Below are 17737 nucleotides of genomic sequence, written 5' to 3'. Positions count from 1 at the left end.
CATTTTAATGAATTTGCCTTATCATTATACAAGTTAAATCAAAACCTTTTCAAGCTTCAAAAGAGCTTGCAGATGGCACCAAGCTGTGTGGTGCAGTTGACACGCTGGAGGGAAGGGATGCCATCCAGAGAGACCTGGACCGGCTTGAGAGGTGGGCCTGTGCGAGCCTCTTGAAGTGCAACAAGGCCACGTGCAAGGCCCTGTACCTTTCATGGAGCAATCCCAAGCACACATAAAGGCTGGGTGGAGAACGGATTGAGAGCTCTGAGGAGAAGGGCCTGGGTGTGTTGGTTGATGAGAAGCTCAGTGTGTGCCATCAACGTGTCCTTGCAGCCTGGAAAGCCAACCATATCCTGGGCTGCATCAAAAGCAGCATGGCCAGCAGGTCGAGGGAGGTGATTCTGCACCTCTGCTCTTGTGAGACCTCACCTGGAGCCCTGCGCTCAGCTCTGGGGCCCCCAGCGCAAGAAGGACATGGACCTATTAGAGTGAGTCCAGAACAGGGGCATGAGGATGATCAAGGGGCTGGAGCACCTCTCCTGTGAAGACAGGCTGAGGAACCTGGGGTCCTTCAGCCTGAAGAAGAGAAGGCTCCAGGGAGGCCTTACAGCGGCCTTCCAGTACCTAAAGGGGGCCTACAGGAAAGGTGGGGAGGGACTCTGTGTCAGGGAATGCAGTGTCAGGACAAGGGGGAATGGCTTTAAACTAAAAGAGGGAAGATTTAGGGTAGTTATTCGGAAGAAATTCTTCACTCAGAATTCTTCACTCAGGCACAGGTTGTCCAGAGAAGCTGTGGAGTGCCCCATCCCTGGAAGTGCTCAAGGCCAGGCTGGATGGGGCTTTGGGCAACCTGGTCTGGTGGGACGTGTCCCTGCCCATGGCAGGGGGTTGGAACTGGGTGATCTTTAAGGTCACTTCCAACCCAAGCAATTCTATGGTTCTATGATTATTTTTTTTTGTTTCCTCATTCTAAATTCAAGTTGACTACTGCACCTGAAAGTAGAAGTAGTATTTCCATCTTTCTTCCACCTGCTTCCTTCACTTTCTCTACTTTGAGCTTTATTGGCTCACATGAGGACATGCTTGCAACTTTTGTTTTCTGGAACATAAACATGGATATTTTTGTTGCATATTCATGCATTTAGCAATCTGGTATGTTGATGGTCTTACACAAACAACTTTGTAGCTTCTCAGTTTCACTGGATTTCTTCTGCCCTTGTAAGGAAAGGGATCTTTTAGAAGCCCTATGCCTCCACCTCTTGATCCAGTTACGCTTCATCTGAGTTGGAAAGACCGAAAATGAATCCAGTAGTCCAGTTTCAGGTGTGACATTGATTATATAAGATAACCTCATAATATTTTAAGTATTATCTGTATTATTTTTCATTCTGTTTTGCTAATTGTTTCTGTTTGTTTTGTTGTTGGTTTTTGTTTGTTTGGTTTGGTTTTAGTGTTGTGGAGAAATAACAATGGGAAAATCACTTCATGCCTGCTGGTGATTATGGAAAGAGTATTACATCTCTGTATGTTATGGTCTGCAAGTCCTGGTCAGTCAAGGTGAATTGAGAGTTGAATCTCCATTGTCAGAATGGTATGAGTAATTGGTTTGGGTCTGAAAATGGAGCTAGCCGATACAATAAGATCTATAGATTATTTTAATGAATCTCAAGAGTCTGCTCTACTGTTGAAGAAAATGTGTAAATATAAAACTGCTCAATATCATTGGAATTGCCTGTCATAAAGAAATCAAAGTACTTAAAAGTCGATGGCAAAAGCCATATGTCAATTTGTTTAGTCTCGAAGCCTTATTCTAATGTTTCATATTGAAAAAATTGCAATTTTATACAATGCAAATTACAGTCCTGAAAAGTTGATTCAGCACCAGTACAAATTACATTTACTTTCATTAGCATTTGAATAAATGCTCCACTTCTGGTGGAAAAGGTTTGTCACATTGACAAAGCAGTCAAAGCCAATCGTGCTTATTAAAAAAGAATAGGTTCTACAATTGGTTTAAAAACAGCAGTTTCATATGGCTCTGTCATTAAGGGATATTCATTTCTAATCTACTTTTAACTTTATTGCTTAGATGATTGATTGGACTCCATTAACTTTTTTTTTTTTTAAAGCATTTTATGCTAACTTGCTAGAAGATCAGAAGTTTCCAGTACCTTCCAATGAGATGATCCTCAGGACTGACTTTCCTCTGTGATAGGGCAGTGACATTCTTTGAACTGTCTTCGAGGTGTTGTGAGAGAACAGTATCAATTGTGCTTAATTTATGGACGTCATCAAACAGAATTATGTCATGAGGACTGCTCAACAGCTTGAGTGCTCGCAGCTCTCTTACATGGAGAGTAGTTTCCCCTAGATAGAGAACTTCTGTCTTGAGCTTCAGACAACGAGAAGATATTCCCAAAGGAAACCTGCAAATGAAGAGGGAGTCCTGTACAGCCAGGTTACTCACAGCTTGCACAACAGGGATCTTTAACTGTTTTTGATGCTGCCTAAGTTTGCAGCATTGTATGATGCTATATGGTCTGCACTTTGTTGTCCTAACACTTAATGCTTTCTGAAATGTTCAATATTGCACTTACTGGGGGGGGGGGGGGGGGGGGGACACGATACACGACATGATAATGATGACATTTCATGGACCTCTGCTGCAATTGATCTGGTAGAGCCATTTCCCTTTCCCTGAGGTTTGCATTAAAAATGATCACTTGCAAAACTGCTATGTAGTTTGTCACACTTGTTTCTTAACAAAACTTTGTGTTGAAGTTCAGCAGTATTTTTCCATTAAAAGATTTTCTGCAGCAGCTTGAGTGCTGGTATGTGACAACATTTGTTTTGTGTTCCTGTTTCGTTTGGGCCAAAGCCAGATTAATCTCTTGAAAGAATGTATTCAAGATATGGCATGAACTTCTGCAATTCAGTACATCTGGGCAAGTTCATCCTCAACAGAGCTAAATTAAAAACAAACTGGTTGACTTACTGTGAGTCAGGCTGCAAAAAAAGGTGCACATAGGCTTCAATAAGACGAAGTATATGTGCCAGCTGGCATAATAATAAATTTTTAAAAATTATTTTTACTTTTAATGTTGGAATTCAGCAAGTTACTACATTGCTATTTTTTGAAAAAAATTTTTTAGGCTCTGTAGCACTGCAGGATATTCAGCTTTGAACTAGAGAGAAATCGAGGTAATCGTGAGTTTCAGATGATCACTTAAATTTCTAATGCATCTAAAGAGGATGATAGTTAATTGTTGTAATGTTGATGTGCAACAGACATCTCTGAAAGTTTCAAGTACAAAGTACATATCAATAGATGGCTAAGGCATTCGTGTTCTTGTTGGTGTAGATTGATGACTTTCTGTAGTGCATTTAGAACATGTTCTATGCCCAGTACCCATTCTGATAGATTTAAGTTTGTTACCATTTTGAGAACTATTTCTTGTTCCACCACAAGTTCAAGCTTCTACACCATCCATCATGCAATGGCACTGAGATAAAGATGAGACAGTATGAGGCCAATTGCTGTTGATGACATGAGGAATGCAATGGTTGTGAGAATTTACTTGTTTCTTCCCTGTGCAGTCCACATAAGGTTCTGCATAGTAGAGGGGCCTTGAGGGGTCATGATACTGCTTTGGTCTCACATTACTTTGGTCTCTGCATGTGAGTGCTTTCTCTGAGACTGTAGCCCAATGCACTAAGAAAGAAGATTGTGGCATCTGTGGAAGTATTTTATGACCCTGGAAGTGGTTCTGTCCACAGGCATCCCCAAAGGTGAAAGATCTTCATTCTCATTCTCATGGGACAGCTTGACCATCTGGATCTGTAACCAAGAACATCAAACTGGGAGGGGAGCTTATACAAGAAGTAGAAATAAGCTAGATATCCAAATCATGTACATACAGAGAAATAAGTGTGTATTTGGGAGACTGAACAGTTTGTTATTAAAGCTATAATATGTTGCCTAAAAACAATGAGATATCTGGACCATAAACTGCATGGCACAGAATAAGTTGTTCAACGTGGACTTACTATCAGCTGCTGGTGACCTTAAATTTACTTTTCCTTTATTCTAAGAGGGAGACATTGAATGCCATTAAAATTAATTATGACTTTGCAATGCTTTTAGTTGGAGTCAGAAACGCTCTTTATATGAAAAACAAAACTAAACAAACAAACAAACAAACAAAACACCACCACCACAAAACCCTATATTCAGTGAACACGCTGGTTCTGATTTAGTTTGTTTACTTAGATGTTTGTAACTGAAAACAGGTAACAAACCAATAACAAGCTGAGTCTGCTTTAGCATTTGAAAAGGTGTAGTAATTTTACAAGTGCACGTTACCGGATTCAGATTCAAGATTTTAGTTCCTTGTTCTGCCTAAGATTTCTATTGTGATATTCAGCAAGGCAATCTCTGCATCAGTTTTTCATCTGTAAAATGGGCAGAATTATTCTGCAGAACTGCTTTCTTTCTTCCTTTTGTCTGATTGATTTTTAAGATGCTTGAAGCTGAGGCCATTCTTTGTGACGTCCTGATAGCTGTACATGTTGTGGGCTAAGGTGAGAACAAGTGGCAAAAGCAACTTATTGTGTCCAGCCTCCACACAGCCTCAGGAGAGATTACTTCAAGGACCCAAAAAGATACCAAGGGACTTTTGGTGTAGCTGTAGTGGGTACACAGAAGTTTAAACAGCTGTCTACCTTGCCTACTTGTTCAGAGGATCCTTCCGTTGTGGGGCTGCTGTGGGTCGAAGGGCAGCAGGTGTCAAATGCTACCACAACAGTGCATAAGCAGCAATATTGCGCCACCTGAGATTCCCTGGGCCCCAACCAGGAGCTGATTTATTGACTGGAGAGCCAGGGAGAGATCAACAAGATTTGCTCAGCCTTTAATAGTCCCATATGGCTATTGGGACTCCACTATGGGCAGTGGAGGCTAACAGTGGAATTTACAGGGTTGGCCTATAGACTGAAGGACTGACACTTGTACATACATACAAGTATAGTATAATAGAGTATACTATAGTATATACATACATGTATAGTAAAGGACAGGAAAGGGATGAGGGTTGTTAATAAGATGCATTGAGTAGTGTGGGACCTGAGCATGATATAAATGACATGGAACAAGGGACATTGCATTGGATCTGGCTGAGATGGAGTGGATTTTCTTCATAGCAGCCCCATATTGTGCTATATTTTGGATTTATGTCCAAAACCGTTAATAACAGATAGATATTTTAGTAACTGATGAACAGAGCTTTTACCACATTGAAGCTTTCTCTGTTTCTCATGCTGCTCCCTCTAGCAAGTAAGCTGGGGTGGGCAAGAGGTTGAGAGGGGACACAGCCAGGACAGCTGATTCCTACTGACCACAGAGGTGATGCTTCATATGGTATAACATCAACCACCGCACTCAGCAATAAAATCTGTGTGTGTGTAGGGGGAAAGGAAGCTTCCAAGGGGACCTTGCTCAGAGACTGGCTGGGCATCGGCCAGCTGGTGATGAGTGATTGCTTTTGCATAATTTTATTTTATTTTTTTCCCTGTATTTATTAAACTGTCTTTATCTCAACCTATGAATTTTCTCACTTTTGCTCTTCTGATTCTCTTTCCCATCAGTAGGATGGGAAGTGAGTGAGAAGCTCTCTGGTGCTTAGCTGCCTACCAGGGCTAAACTATGACACTGTACTTTCAATTAAAGGACTCATAGATTTCGAATGCGTATACTCCTGTCAGTGAAGGACTTTCTAAATTCTTGCATTTATGACATGGTGATAGCTAAATGGTAAAGTGAACTGTTTTACAACTGTTTCATGCAATTTGTCATCACCTTGTATGCACAGCATGCCAACTCATGTTTTATCATATGTGATGACATAGCAAATAAATTGCTGTTAGGATGAATGGTTCATTTTGCCAAAGAATTTTTGAGAAATTCTTACTTCCCTCACTCATGAATTATGGTTACTAGGGCAACACAGTTGCTTAAAATGATTTTCTCATTGAAATACATAAAATCTTCGCAAATATATAACTCTTGTTAAACAACCAGTTTTAAGGTTCTGCATAGCTCAGAGTATAAATGTGATCCACTTTAAGTCAAGACATTTTGAATATATCATGGTATTATGCACATTTTAATACAACATTTTATCTAGTTTGGTGCCTCTCCTCCATTGTCAGGTTGCACAAACCTCATACCTACTTCTAGTGGTGATTCTGCTTCCTGAAGGCATCTCATAATTTCCATTCATTTTTGTGTTTCATGACAATATTCCCAATGATAGTATCTAGGCTGGCATTCTTTCCCTTTTTCTCATAGAATATCTCTGGTATTACTGTTGCAATAAGTGTAGAGAAGCATATAGATATGGCTGAAAGCCAGGGGAGTCAGCAGTGGAAGAACTCTTTCTTATATCTTGCTGTATATTTCAGGGATGATTGCAATAAAATCAATTTTCTTTTAGGATAAATGCTTTCTTCATGTCTTAATGGATTGATTCCATGTCTCTGAGCTTATACCAGAGAATCTCTGCATGTTTTGGGTTGTCTTCTACAGAGAGTATGCCCTTTTTTCTTTCCCCATAGACTGTTCAGAGAAGAGAAAAAAGAGAAAAATATTTTCTCTAGCACTGATACTAGTGAACTCCTAGAGAATATGATGTAGATAGCTGTGTCATCATTTGAATTTATTTAATTCCATGCTAAAAAAAAAAAAAAATCTGTCAAGGAAAATCAAGAAAATATGTTCATAATACACATCTCCGGCATTGGTCATGTGCGAGGTGACAGAAAAAGAGTCTGCATCCTCTTTTTCCTGTTCTTATCATCAGCCAGGAGTGAAGAAAAATCAACCCCTGGCAAGACAGCAAATAAGTACTCAATGATCAATGTAGCTTACACAGATTTCTGTTGCTGTAAATCTGCCTATGACATGTACAATAGCCTTTTTTCAAGAGTGGGTATGAAGGATCATTACAGTGGGAGTAATGTATCTGAAGAGTCATGAGTATTAATTTTCAGTGTACTTGTTTTTTGTTCTCAGATTTTGTCTCCTTGCTGCATGCTAGGGTTGAGAGGGAAGTCTTGATCTAAATGAGCCGCAGACTGCCTGTGATTCATTCCTCACACCTTTTAGAGTAAACACAGTGACTTTCCTAAGACAGACTGCCCAGTTTATCTCAGGTAGAAAACTGTAGTAGAGGAATAAAACAAAGGCAGTTCTGCCACAGGTGGACTTGTTTTCTGAGGAGGCAGGGGATCTTGCACTGCTGTCAGCTGCTAGGGACTCTGCTATATTGCAGTCAGCTTTAACTTGCAGTTGAAGTTAGATAAAAATTCCGACAAAGTCAGCAGTATGGGACATTTCAGTACAGAAATGTGCTGTACTAACACAATCAATGACATGCTTTGGAGGATGAGTGCTTTCTGGCCAACTTTTGTTCCTGGTAAGCCGGGGGTTTGGGAATGGCGTGTACATCTGCCTTCAGGGGATCTTTGTATCTCTCCAGGAGAGTAAGTGCATCTTGCAATGTGTGGTACTGAGTATATCAACAGTAGGCACTCATGCTCCTCAAACACTCTTGTCCTGTTAAATAAAACCTTTTTCGCTGATCTCTCATTAACAGGACCTTGAGCAGCTGCAGTGCCAGAGAATACATTTTTATGCATTTTATAATACCTCCCTTCTTTAAGGTGGGGAAGGATGAAAATGCCCAAAGATTTTTGGAAGTGCTACCCTGGGTGATGCTGAAAAGAGATGGCTGACAGTATCTCAGAGAAAGAAAAGACAGAGAAGAGCACAGATTTACTAGGAAAAAAAAAGTAAATCTAATTGCTTTCAAGGAAATGGTTACTATGATTAAAACAAGTCAAAATATGTTGACATATCAGAAGAGAACAGTAAGAGAACTTACGAGCAAGTAATACTGTCAAGCAGCAGAAATTTGTGCTTTTGGATGGATTTCTTTTGTCCTGAATTAGAGATTGTGCATGGATGGCACATGCTGTCTGTAATCCAAGTCTTTTGTGAAATCATCAGTGAAAATATCCTAATATTAAGGGTAAAACATAAAAGAAATCCCTTGTATCTTTATTACAGATGATCAAACACATCATTTGTGGTGTCCCATTCTGAATTTGTCACAATGAATAATTATTACTATCATCCATTGTCCTCTGTGCTCAAATCTAGCTTGCAACCCAGTTCTGTAAATTTTTACATGCAGTCCATTCCTCTTATCAGTTATTACCTATATCTTTCTTTTCTTTCTTCTACAGTTTTATTTTTACCACTGGATCAGAGAAAGAATGTAAGAGCTATAGTTAGTTTTAGTCTGATTTCTGTGGCTATATTCTTGGTATTATTCCTGCTCATGTGGACATGCCTCAGTAATATTGGTACCATACAAACAGAAAGACAACTTGAGAGAATACACATAAAGCAATACCCATTGTGTTACCCTTTTGTAAGGGGAGTTGAAAGTATCATGGCAATGTTCAGAAGTAAATAAAAGATCGCTTAAAAGGAAAACAACAGGGGAGAAGACAACATGAGACTGTCCATTGATTTAAGGTCAGAATATTTTTAAAAGGGCTGAAAATGATTACAAAGGCCAGAGACTGTGTAACAAATTTAACCTCAAGTGCTTCTATTTATCATTTTTGGCTGGTAGAATTAGCTTCATTTTGGAAGTAGTGACAGATAGACTTCTTGATTTATGATTTATTTTGTCTGAGGCCTAAAGTATCCTCTTAAAATCCTTGTAGCAGAAATCTTTTGTATTGACCTATGGGAGAATTGATCTTCAACAGAAGGTAAAGCAAATTCATAGTGTAGCCACAAAGTCACGTCTTACAAAAGAGACTCATCAATCTTTATGCCCTGTTTAATTTTCTAAGAGATCTACTCTTTTGTACTGAAACTGCTGTTAATAAGATGTCAAAAAAAAAAAAAGAGCACAGCAATGAGTTTGAAAATGTTTCTAAAGCAGCAATTTGTTTTTCAAAACTGATGATTTTATTCCAGGCTTGCATGCAACATCTTGATGTGTATACTTAGTAGGGCTTAACTTTAGTGTTTGAGATTTGGTGCTTAAGAGCAACAGACTCTTTGTTGTCTTGAAAAATCACAGACTGAGTCTTCCATATCAAGATATTAATGGAATAGAATTAGCTATGGCATTTCTTTCATTTATGAGGAAAATGGTCTTTTGAACAACAGGAGTGTAACACTAGCTAAATGAAGCATTGCTTCTTCCCAGAATGCCATACTTGGGGAATTCCCAAATACCAGGACAAATCAGCTTTGATATAATTTTAGGAAACATTTTGAATACCATTAGACAACCACAGACTATCTGTATCAGGTTTGATATATTTTTGCAGGATAACACTGAAGCAAACTGATCAGGCATGATATCAGTTGTATAAATAAAATGTGTACCCACTGCACAGAAGCAATTGAACATTCAGCCTTAAGTCCTTAAGTCTATTTATCTACATTTATTTATTTATTTATTTTCTGTAAGAGGCAATAAAAAGGACTTTGTGCATGTGTGCTTGTGTTGTTTGTTTGTTTCTGTTTATTTGGTTTTGTTTTTGAGTTTGGTCAGTAAGGATGCATAGCAACTTAGATAAAAACTATTAAACTGTTAAGGGAATATAATGTCAGTTACTTTAAATGAGGAAGCCAAACTGCTTGAGTTTTGTATCTTTTATAATAATAGGAATAAATAAAAATAGATTTCCTTTTAATAATAAAAGGAAAAAGATGAGATCTGAAATGTAATAAATGTTTAATATCTTGTGATTCCTTTCTAAGCTTGTGCTTGTTTTTGTCAATGCAAGTAGCTGTGGTGTGCTTCCACTCTGGTTACTAGTGCTGAGGACAAGACTGGTGACCACGTGGGGTCAGCTGTCCAGATCACAGATAACATTGACAACCTGAATATTCATCTTGTTTTTAAAACAAGGAGTCCTCAGGTTCTACCTGGAGGAGATCTCTCCTTCATCTCCACGAACTGTAAATTTTTATTACTGCCCTTGAGGGTGAAAATTTGAACATTTTCACTAAAAAACTGGAAAATACCAACAATGAAATACCAGGCATTCTGTATTTTATTCAACCTCTTTTTTTATTTTTTATTTATTTTTTATTTTTTATTTTCTGTTGAGAGAAAAAATGGTGAACTAAACAGTTTTTCTGACTATTCATTTGATTGGGGCTGGAGGATGGTATAATTTTTATTTCATATCAGTACTTACACATTAACATCAGAAATCCCTGAAATTCTTGCTCTGATTCCTGGGTAGTAGGATTCCTCTATACTAAGACAGTAAGACAGTAGGTATAACTACTTAAAAACTTGCTTGCAAAAATCACATCTCTTTGTGGTATTGAGGAAGTGAGTTAGTATTAAGTCTTCAGAGAGCAAAATATTGCTTATCCAGCCTTCAGCATGAGAATCTTCAGTTCCACTGTTGTTAATTTGATTATCTTCTTTCCCCAGGACTGCGTAGTTTGGCTAAGAGACCTCCATCAAAACAAGAACATGCTATTTCATAAAGTTCTGGTAAAGCTCTTTCACTGTTCAGCTCATCTGCTCTGAACTATCTAAGCTGAATATTTGATGCAGCCCTTTCACTTTGCAAGATCATAGTTTTCAATGATATTTACTCACAGACTGAGGAAAAAAAGCAAGTCATCAGACCATTAACCTTCATTTGGCAAGCAAAAACCATGGCCATTTCTCCTCTTCCCACAGAAGGAGAGAACAAATGCACACATGATGCCTATTTCCACATTTTTAGGTAATGAAGAAATGAAGTCTACATCAGATTTTAGTCTGAATTTGCTTCTCCAGTTTTTAATGGCTTCTCCAGTTTTTAACGGATATTCTATCTGATTTTTTTTCAATAATACTTTCAGAGCTCTTTCCTTGCTCTTAACGGGAAATCGGCACTGGAGTCTTTCGCAAGCAGAAATATCAAAAGTGACCACTGACTTGTGGAAGAAGAGCATCATTGTTAGCCGTATTTGTTTAGACATAAAGGAAAATTGAATGCTTTCTGCCTTTGAATAGGAAAAAAAAAAAAGGAATGAAAAGGCTCAGTTATAGTGGATCTGATTATCTCCTTAGTTATCATTTTTGATAACACAAGAAGAAGCAATTGGTGCTGCCAGAAAATCAATAGATTATCCTCCTAGTTTGCAGAGAGAAGTACCTTCTTCAGAAGTAGCTATGGTTTATGAACTAGAAAAGAACATTCATTTATTTTTAAATGCATTCTAGTTTTATTGTCTGTCAACAAACCAATAAATTTTATTGCCAAAAATAGTTGTTAAGGCTCATCCGCCTTCAGATACTTAATTGACAGAACAGTAATAATTTTGTACAGTATGTGATTCTGTAAGTTTTGATTCTATCCAGTAGAAGTTTTACATGTGTGTGTCTTTACTTTGAAAGGGACAGGCTTTGTTTCCTGAAATACAACAGGTTGGGCTGAGAACCTGAATGAAAATGACCTTTAAGCCTCACGAACATTTATATAGTATAAACTTATTTCAATATGACATGGGAAGTTAGGAATTTTCAATTATTTACAGACATTTAGATTTGAAGCTATTAGCATAGTTCTTTTGGTAAAGCTCATGAAACTGTTTTTATTCATTTTATGATAGAAAACAGACATGCCTGAGCTTTGACAAAAAAATAATTTTGAGCTTTGTGAGGGTAGGAAGGGCTAAATATGTGTGTGTGTATGTATTGGAAAAAAAACAATTATACACTTAAAAAGTATACCAAAAGTAGCTAAAAGTCTTGCCATTTGAAGTCAATAACCGTGTTTATTTATTTTAAGGTTCTTCATATTTTTTATATTTATGTAAAAAATATTATTAAATGACACTTTTCTCATTCTTATTTCCTCGTTGTCTTTTCCAAACTCTGTTTGACATAACACTAGTTATACGAACATTTTGATCTGTCTATGAAATAATGAGAAATACTCTGCAAAGAATTGTGTCATTTACAACATAAACCTCAAGCTGATCTGTTTAAGATGCTCTGTTACTGTTTGAAGACTGTCTCTATAATAATTTACTTTGGCTTCTTGAAGTAAAGGAGAATGGCTCTCTTCTCTTTTGGTAGGAGATTTAGGCAAGTGTGTGTTACATAGCACATGGATCAGGTACATTTCTCAAAATAAGCTCTTCAGGGTATCTTTTGTCACAGACAGTTGTTACAGATGTGGTCCCCAGAGTCCGTGTTTGTCAGCAGCCTGTACATTAAGGTTGGTTAAATTTAGTGTTCTGTGTTACCACCTCTACTGAATCGACAAATCTGATACATGTTCAGTGTCCATGCTTGCTGCAGCCAAGTAACTGTTGTTGCTGCTAGTCTGGGGGAGATTACTCTGCCACAACATTTCATTCTGTCTGTCCAGGTTTGTCTGGAATCAGAATTTTCCACCTATTTTGCTCTTTGAGTGAGCTGACACCAACTTCTAGGAGCCAACAAATGTTTTTCCAACCCCGTCTTCCTGCCTGTGGCAGCTGCCTATGCCATGCAGCCATGCAGCAGCACCAGGAGTAGGGGGTGAATGAAAATAAAGGGATACTCTTTGCTGAGGGGGATGGAGGCCCCCATCTGCCTACCTGATGTGTCACCTGGAGAGCTTTGCTGTTTGTGAGGTGCTCGCATTCAGGAGGTTGTGGAGAGACTCCTGAGGCCTTTCCAGCCCTCAGACAATTAACCTTGGCTGATCTTTCATGAGTCCATCAGTGATGCTGCCAGTGGGGACCTGGAGTATATCAAGAGAACACCCGTGGCTCTTGGGGTGATGGTCAAGGGTTTAGAGCCCAGGTGTTTTTCTCCTTGGTCCATACAGTGGTCCTCTCTGCTTATTTTGATGTCCTCTGTTCACGTGGTGTTTCATTTGAACTGTCTCCTTTATCATCTGAGCTTTATTATCTTCTGTGTTCTCTTCTGATGGAACACATTGTTTTAAGCACTTCAGTCTTACAGAATGAACCAAGATTCTGAGCTCTATGCTATTCTGGGCTCCCATTCATTTGATTACATCTCATCTGTCCACTCATTTTGCTCTGCAGCAGTAAACAAACCTGCCAAGTAATGTCTATTTTGCATGTAAGCTCTGATCATACTTGATGCCAGCATAAAGATTGACTGGGGTGGAAAAATTGGTTTTAAATGAGGCAGTTTATAGGCAAGATTGAAATATGTCTTACAGTAATGAGTAATCTACATCTTATTCCTTGTTATCCTGAGCTATTCAATGCAAGATTTTCCTCTATTTTTTTTTCCTTTGTTTTTAATAAAATGGCAGAGTATACATCGTGTTGTCTTTAGATAACTTCATGGTGAATGACCACTGTACAGAAGACATAGAGACCCTTTTCACACTGCAGGTAGATATATTTGGTTGTGCAGCGTCAGGCCACCAGACTGGCAAAGGTGCCAAAAGAGATAGCGTTATCTGAACTAGTGCATAGCTCTGCACAAACGTTGCCCTTCAGAAGAGATAAGGAGATCATATTTGCAGTGACTTGCCTGGGATTTATTGTCTGGGTGTCTGCTTCTACACTCTGCTGGATCACATGGACATGTTCCTGCTGGAACCATCAGTTTTATCAGATACAAATTCTTGATGGTTTCCAGTTGGACTACTACAGCACAGGCTAACATCTGCACTTTGTCTTCATTAGAGGGGTCATGGTTCCCACGTATACATTCCCAGCTTTTCATTTCCCTGTCTCAGAAGCTGCTGTTTCTTCTACACTTCTGGGACATTATATTCCATCAGACCTGGGAAATGATTGTGTGAGAGCAGTTTGCAAGCTAGCGGACATATCTCTGTTACAGCCTGGTTCTGTGTGGGCAGGGAAGACTCTACCACCACAAGGGGAGTAGCACAAATTGGAGCAGCATGAATTGGAGCAAGTGCATAAAGCAGTTGGTGAAATCTCCATCCTTGGGGATTTTTGACACTTGCCAGAACTGGGTCTTGAGCAACCCAGTCTAGACTTTGAAATTAGCCTTTCTTGGGGCAGAGGAAGGAGTTTAGATGACACTCAAGTTAATCTTTCTGTGATCCTGTGAAATGATTGTGTTTGATCATGTCAGGCTAAGTGCAAAGCATAGTTAGCTGTGCACATTCATGTGCCTAGGTTAGCAAGCAAATTGTCCTTCCTACAACTGGGAAAGGAAAAACATCTGTTAGCAGATAGTGATGCGTGGATGAGGAAGACAATATATATAGCTATTGGATAGTGTAAGTGCAGAGATATGACTGAGAAAATTTCCTATCAGCTGTCATGACTTATGTGGGGAAACTGGTCAAGTCTGACTAAGGCAAATCTGTCAGAAGTTTCAGGAGTCTAACTTTTCAAAGTTTTCATGCAGTTTAGTCATTCACAGTAGAAGTGATGAGGGAGGAAGCATTAAGCACAGCACTGTCATTTTAGACAACTAAAGGACCTGTATTTCTTATCATGTCTTTTATATTCTTTTACACTTTGAGTCCATTTCCATTATGAATTACATGGAAATATAGAAATCGTGTTCAAACTCTTTTTTTTGTATTGTGGTACTGTACAACACTAGCAAGTTGTTTAAATTCACCTTTTGTTCTTGAAAAGTTTGTATATTTAAATGTGCACTTTAAATTTGTTCTGTATTTTCCCTAACACACAAGGGATTTAGTGAATTCAAACGATTAGCAAATATTGGCAGTCAGGTCTTTGTTTTTTTCTGCTGGCATGCCACGTGTTAGCAGGATTCAATTTAAAAAGATTGAGATAATGATCTCTCCCCTTGTACCATGTTACTTTATCTGGCCTATACAGCCCCCTTTTCCTCTCAGACAGCCCTGTCATATGCCATGGAAGATTTTAGAGTAGATAAATAATAAAATTAAAACACTGACTGATTTCTTTGTATCTGTGACAAACTTAGCTTTGAATAAATGTTCTCAGATTAAAATGGGAAAGTCCAAAATTTTCCTTACATTTCTTTTAAAAGTATGCATTAAATTGAAAATGATAGGCACTGTTGGCATCAAAAGGAAACACATCATAATTTTATATTGTACTCAAACTGAACTGTGAAATCAGTTTCATTTTGTATTATATAAAATAAAAAATAGTATAAATGAGCTTGAATTTATATTCTGTTTTCTTTTATATTTGTAGCTAGGGTTCAGTAACATAGTTCACTATTTTTAATGCAGCTTTTGCCTTAGTATTCAGAGGATATTAACTCATGATATAGTCTTCTAGAACCACTCAGAGATGTTTAAACCAGTGATTCCCTTTCCAACGCTGTTTTTTCTGAGGTGAAAATACAGCAGAGTTGGGAACTGTTGCTTGGAAGAAATCCTTCTCTGGAGATCCTTAATCCAACCTCCTGCTCAGAGCACCCCTTTCACCAGCACTACCTCAGCTCAGTTCTGGACCTGTCTGGCTATCTTGAAAGTCTCTAAGGGAATGTATCCATACAAACACCAGTGTAACTTGTCAAAGTTTTGATTTCCATTTCAAACTCTAGAAGTATTACCTTTTTACAGAGAGAATCAGCAGAAGAAAATTGGTCTCTTTTTAACATATTCCGGTTTTGTTTTAGAAAGTTTTTCAGCTTTGTTGGCTTTGTTGAAGGTTTTCTGCATTTTCTCAGTATCTGTTCTAAACCCTTCTGCAATCAGTATACATTAGGGAAAAAGAGCAGACATGAGCACGGTCACAGTCACTGGCTTTAGAATTAGTGGGAATTTTCCACAAGTTTTTTCTACCGCAGAATGCTGGCACACCAAAGGTGAGACACCTCACAGAAAGGTGCCAACACTGATGTAGCTTTCAAAGAATATTAAGTCTCTTTCTGTCTTGTTTCTATCTGTTTAGCTGCCTGACTCTTCACTCCTCAGCAGTTCACCCACAGTCTACTCTAAATGCAAGATTTTCAGATTTGTTTTGGAATCCAAATGACAAACTGGTAAGTTTCAGTTCTGTTAGACTTTTTTTTTTTTTTTTTGAGCCTGTTGACATTTTGTCATTTTTGCTGGGTGGACTTTTTTCAAGGCAGGTAGCAATTGCTTTCTAGGTCAGGCCTTGATCAGAGTCTAGAGTCTGTTCTACTCTATGACATCTAAAATCAATACAAATGATGAGAGGAGCTGTTTTCATGTAGTTTTTGATGTTCTGCCTTTCTTCTCACATATAGAATAAACACAGTAAAAATTGTGCAAGTGAGGATGCAGAATGAAACCTGTGTATACAAAACTGGACAGGGTATAGGTGTGATTTCAGGCAGAACAGAATTGTTAGCCTTTGAAATGGAAGAAAACACAATGAAAAAAACATGCATTTAGATGTATTATTTATTTAGGAACAATGATGGAGTAAATTCATTTATAAGATTCTGTAGTATTTGACAGTGTTTCTGATACTTACTGATCTTTATTTCTTGGCTGTCTTACCAATAATTAGAAGAGGGGATCATGGCTGAAGATCTCATTATACGTGATTTAAATTATATAGTTTTAATATTTAAATATCTCTTCAGTGACTTTATTTATGTGAAGAGCTGGTCTTGAAAGTATTCTTTATTTTTAGGGAAAAGTCTTCTGCTTCATATGTACTGTGCCTGCTGAATTCCTCCTCTTATATCAATATTACTTTACATTTTATAGTATCCTGTTCTTATGTGCTGGGGTTTGTTTTATATTTACTTAAACCAATCATAATTATTGGAGAGTAATCAACTTCTGTCATCATTTGTTAAACCAGCGAAACATTAATGGGGAATATAAATGGTAGTTCAGAAATTGCCTCTTTTACTCCACTGCAAAAGGGGAAATAATAAGTACATTACATCAATACAAGTGAAGTTCTGTGATGAACTTCAGAACCTTTTTTTTTTTTTTGTAATAACACTCAAAAAAAACATGACAGAACAAGTTGTGTGACAGCCTGTTACCAGCATGTCAGCACTTGCAGACTTGTTTCTGATATGAGGACAATGTGATTCTCTTGGATGAGCTCTTGCTTAGGTGATGTATGAAAAGAAAATGTAGATGTGAATTTTTGGGTTAACTAAAGCAGGTTTCTTCTAAGTCACTGGGCACTTTCTTATGAAATTCCAGTTTACTTCCAAATCTCCATTTCATAATAGATTTCTTTGCAGACTGGCATATCGTATCATCTGAAAAATTTTAGAGGAAAATATCATACCAGTAAGAAACTGAGGATCTGTGGCTGCAGTTATAGGCAGAGATGTGGGTTCTTATCCATGTCAAGATGACTGCAGTGACACACTGAATATGTTTGGGAGTAGTCAGCACAGATTTATGAAAGGGAAATCATGTCTGAACAGCCTGCCTGCCTTCCATAATGAGATGACTGGCTTGGTGGCTGAGGGGAGAGCAATTAATGTTGTTTATCTTGAGTTTGGAAAGGCTTTCAGCACTGTCTCCCATAACATCCTGCATAGAGAAGCTGACAAAATACTGGTTAGATGAGTAGAGAGTAAGGTGGACTGAAAGCTGGCTGGCCTGCTGGGCTCAAAAGGTTGTGATTAGCAGCACGAAGCTCAGCTGAAGGCCAGTCACTGGGAGTGTGCTCCAGGGGTCAATGCTGGGTCCACTCCTGTTTAACATCTTTATGTTACACATGGATGAAGGGGCAGAGTGCAACCTT

This window comes from Cygnus atratus, chromosome 2 (assembly GCF_013377495.2).
Source record: "Cygnus atratus isolate AKBS03 ecotype Queensland, Australia chromosome 2, CAtr_DNAZoo_HiC_assembly, whole genome shotgun sequence".
Taxonomy (NCBI): domain Eukaryota; kingdom Metazoa; phylum Chordata; class Aves; order Anseriformes; family Anatidae; genus Cygnus; species Cygnus atratus.
This window is presented reverse-complemented; position numbering follows the sequence as displayed.